At 37.5% G+C, this 5118-nt stretch overlaps 1 long non-coding RNA gene across 1 annotated transcript; it reads right to left on the reverse strand.

The window, feature by feature from the left end:
- Window positions 1-681: 681 nt before the first annotated feature.
- Window positions 682-1502, reverse strand: LOC145738298 (uncharacterized). The gene is made up of 4 exons (XR_014180693.1): window positions 1162-1502; window positions 874-1074; window positions 814-834; window positions 682-752 (listed from the first exon to the last, which is right to left on the reverse strand). It is a non-coding gene; the product is annotated as an uncharacterized LOC145738298 (long non-coding RNA).
- Between the last annotated feature and the right edge of the window lie 3616 nt (window positions 1503-5118).

Raw genomic sequence — 5118 nt, forward strand, 5'->3', positions numbered from 1 at the left:
TTATTTCAATCAAATCAACCGTACAGACGCAAAAAAATCAAAACCGTTTTCCCATGTTAATCTCCTATGTCCAGGGTGCTTTTGGACACCTGGTATATCCATTTAAAAAAAATGGACTTTTTGCAGTTTTTTTATCTGTCCGACTAAAAGGTTAATATTAACCACACTGTAGGTTTTTTTCATTTTTTGTGTCTGGGCTTTTCAACCATGTAGTATTGTCTAACTGAAGACAAAAGGTCACATCAGCAAAACTGTCAGGACTTGAGAAATTAATTAAAGTTTAGACCACCGTTTTGCTGACAAGTTCACCATTTTTATAAAATATCTAAGGAACGGTGCGATAGGTATAGGGAAGTATTAACAATTAATTACTAGCCTTCTTGCGAGGAATTCAAAAATGAGATTAAAAACAGACTTCCATTTAAAAATCAAAAGTTGGTGTTTATTCTGACTGATCTGGCAACACCGGAAAGTTCAAAATATTTTAAATAGAGAGATTGGACCCAACCTAGGCTACACTCGAAATTTCAACAAAAAATATTGAGTTGTTCTCTAGATACTTCTAATTAACCATCACCGTGAATCACCCTATATAGTATATTATTCCTAGAAAAAATAAGTTTCAAAATTGTTGCTGTTCTGGTGGCTGTAACGAGTTGGCAGTAAATAAAGCAAACATGGTATTTTCAAACAATTTTATTCTTAACAATCTTAACTTAGTATTTTCCTGAGGAGGGCTACAACTAATTGGTCTGCAAAAAGAAGAAAATAGTTATTATTTAAAAAATATATGCTTTATTGCTGAAAGCTTACTATTGGTAAGTCGAAGGCCACCTCCACGGCCTCGCCCACCTCCACGGCCTCCTCGCCCACCTCCACGGCCTCCTCGCCCACCTCCACGCCCACGGCTCCGGCCCCAACCTCCCCAGCCTGGATTGCCAGCTGCACCTGCAGGGCCACTAGCACCTGCAAGTGCCCCCCTGCACTTGCAGGTGCAGGGGGGCACGCTGGCCTGTTGACCAGGCTCGGGCCGCTGCGGGCGTGGTTGTTCCTCCACTTCCTCCACCATCGAATCTGCAAAAAAAAAAAAATACAAATTTTTCCGATTTATTTAAGTTTTGGTGGTGCGATAAATTTGTTGTAAATGTTAATTCTACATACCATGGGACAACAAAATGTCCTCATCCTCTTCAGGGATGGATGCCAGACTAAATTTTGGCATCATCCCTTCACCCCCATTCCCAGTATTATTTTCGCTCCTGAAACAATTTGGTAATGTAATTGAAAAGCGGGTAATTTAAACAACCAACAATGTAGTCTAGTCTAGTGATCGACCGATATGAAATTTTGGACCCATACTGTTTTTTCCTTCCCAAAATTGGTAGCTTTTAATTCTTTATAAAAAAATGTCGGCCCCGCGAGGCAGATATTTTATACATATATCGGCCGCTATATCGGTATCGGTATCGGTCGATCACTACTAGTCTAATTTTACTAAATTAAACGCTCGGAAATTAAAACATATCGCTTAAACTTCAAAATATTTTAACTGAAATTTCTTTGAAAGAAATCTAGCGGTTTCTTTCAATTTGCCAGCAATTTAGTTACTTAACACCAGATATCATTGATGTTAGACCAGTATTTAATTACTTACATTTTTCCAGCAACTCTTAACCCACAGCCTCTGGCTGACTCCACCAACCAAATAAAAATGAATGCACTATCCAGCAAAATAACTGACGCCGGACAAAATTGGAATGGCCGAAACTTTAAAATAAACAAAGACAATAGACAAAACTTATAAGAAAGACGAAGAACGAACATTTTTGACCGTTACACAAAGCGTGCCGACTTTTTTTATTTTTGTCGGCAAATTAATCCGTGCTTTCCGCGAATTTTTTAAATCTGAATGTCATATGCGCTGGCTTGCTAGACTAGGAAATTCAAAATTGCCACCCTCTGACGGGGTGTAAGGAGTTCTCACTACCCTCTAAAGATACATCATTATTAGCCCTATAAATGTACCAAAGGGGGTTGTGATACTATGATTAGTTTTGGATTAATTTGAATCTGAATATCGTATGCGCTGGCTTGCTAGACTAGTGAATTCAAAATTGCCGCCCTCTGACGGGGTGAAAGGAGTTCTCACTACCCTATAAAGATACATCATTATGAGCCCTATAAACGTACCAAAGGGAATTTTGTCACATTATAATTATTATTAGGAATAGTATTATTGAACGCGCTTATATGTAGATCGTAGATGTGGCCACGCTGCAAAACCTGATATACACCATACAGGGTAGGTAAGAAGCCTGTTTGTTGGTTTTGTTGTTGATTGTGCAGATGTTAAGCGTAAAGTAGATATATGTGGAATTATAGCCACCCCCATAACGTGACAATATAAAAGGAGAATGCTGGAAATAAAGGTATGCAAATATGTTGTTCTAAAATGTCCTGTGGATAGTGAAAGAACGAAGGAACTGCTCACAATGTTTATTTAACACATTTTAAGTGAAGAAAAAAATAAGTCCGGCGCCACTGACCGATCGGACATCTTCGGCTCCGGCTTGCTGCCTTCACACCAGTTTAGAATTCAGACATTTGACCACTAAAATTGACAGCCGACAGCCTAGTCGTTTCCGTATTGAATATGACTAACGCCCTTAACGTAACGGCTACCGACGGAAAAGATAAACGGTAATCGACATTTCATATGTCAAAATTGTCAAATATGGTTAAACGGATTAAAATTTAATTGGTAACGAAAACTGTCTATAAGTGGGATATTGGTGAATAGTGCTATTTGCCCACTAAGCAGTATTACATAGGTTTGTATTATTAATAATAGTTTTACTGCTTCGATCTGCATTACCTACAGGGGTGGGCATAAGTCACCTGGCAGCCTTGAAAACAGTTCATGCGTCAGACCCACCACTCTCGCTCGGATTTCTTGAATTTTTGCAAATTTGCCAGGTGACTTATGCCCACCACCCACCACCCCGGGGTGGGCATATGTCACCAACAAAATTCAAGAAATCCGAGCGAGAGTGGTGGGTCTGACGCATGAACTGTTTTCAAGGCTGCCAGGTGACTTATGCCCACCCCTGTACATACCTAATTATGTATTATTAAACATTACAATTTCGTAAAATTGTAACTACACCTGCCCTATTTGTTTGTCAAAACTTTGACTTATAAAAGTGTATAACATTTTTGATAAGTATTTCACTACAAACTAACACTATTAGTCGTGTAGGCTAAAAAAGTGAGAAGGAAAAGACTGACATCTTAAGTATCCTTCTCACTCAAAAACACCATTTTAAGTAATAGGAAAATTTGCCAATTAATATAACATTATATTGACGTTAGCTGTCATTGTTACACCTATCATTGTTATAAGTAGGTACAAAAAAAAAATCAAAAAAAAAAAAAAATCGTATATCGTTGAATTGGCCTTTATGAGTACTCTTAAAATCTGAAGTAATATACAGTGTGTTAGGTTTGAATTAAGAAAGTTGGTATACTTTGTGACTGACCCTGTATACTTGCGAACCTCATTTCACCCTCACGTCATGCGCTGTTATTTACTTTAACAAGACGCAAATTTTGAGAAAAATAAAATCAGCAGTTTTCGAGATATTTGCAATATTCCAGACTTTTTAGACGCCCTGTATATTTTTTACCAATGTCAATTATGCGGAACACATAATTAGCATAACACACAGCTAATAAGACATTGCTGAAGGTTTTTTTGTAATTGAAAATTTGGGTGTCAGTATGGGGTGGGGCTTGGATGTTGATATGCTTGCCGTCAATAGCACCAATGCAATTTGGAAAGTTCCACAAATCAAAAAACTCATCCGCAATTTGAACATAGTCACTGATTTCAGGCTCTTTTAAATATTTGTCCATTAGACATTTGCAAATGGCATTGCAGGTCTCCTCAATTATTTTTGAGACAGTTGTCAGAACCCCCAAGCCAAATGCTGCATCGAACCTCCTTGAGACAAATATCTGAAACCAAGTGATATTTTCAAATGATATATTTTTCAACCACATAATCACATATTGTAAAGTGATTGCCAGACGTTCTTCTGGTGTGATGCCTAGAGATATTTTTCTTCTACGTATTACTGGTGTTACCATCTCCAAAAGATTGTCAAATTGTGGCGGGTGTATTTGAAAAACTGTTCAGGATCTGAACCCTTCATTCTCTGGAAGTATTTAAATTGGCTGAAATTTTGCCTATTTAAATTTATTGGTCGGATTCTATGTCGTCTCCTTTGCTGATAGCTTCTTAATAGAGGTATCAAAGCAACTACTACCCTGCCGTACCCAGCAAAATGTCTAAATCCATATTCTGAAATCAGCCAAAAATGAATATACAAAAATGTATGAAATACAATCATACAAACTTGCCACAAATTTTTATGCACAAAGTCCTTTCAATAGATTAGTATAAATGAATTGTCCTATTCACAAATGAACTTATACACAGCTATCAAAGCAACAATTAGCAAAAACACAATAACACCTTATAAACTTTGTTTGGTTTACAGCATACAAACAACTGTTGCACACCCACGTTGCACCGTTCCCAAAACCGGCAAAACACACTAGACAGTACAGTAGTGACACTAACGAAGCCAGAAACCACAGATTCAAGAAAAATGTCACTTGTCGCTTGTCAGTCTTTGTTTGACGCGCATGTATTCAAAGGAACTCACATCTTAAACAAATGAATCTATAAATTGCACTACGTAAGAAAATTGCGCTATGCTGTGCTACGCTGCGCTAGGATTGCGTTGTGTTACGCTACGCAAATCTATAAATCCAGCTTTAATTTCCGAAAAAACAAGTACATAATACTTACATTGTCATTTAGTTTTATCAGGGTTTCCTCAGTTCCTCTCTCACCCACACTTGTAATTACTAATTTGTAATAATTGTAATTTGGTTTTAGCACATAACATAAAACATAACCTTAATTCAGAATTCAGTAATGATGTAGCCAAGCGTGGACCCGCCAGAAATTGACACTTGACTGATTGATGTTTGAATTTGACATGACGTGTGAGATTGAAATAAAAGTGCCGTCTAGTGGTAATCTGGCAA

This window comes from Ips typographus, linkage group LG15 (assembly GCF_016097725.1).
Source record: "Ips typographus isolate SLU linkage group LG15, UJ_Ityp_2.0, whole genome shotgun sequence".
In the NCBI taxonomy this organism is placed as follows: Eukaryota; Metazoa; Arthropoda; class Insecta; order Coleoptera; family Curculionidae; genus Ips; species Ips typographus.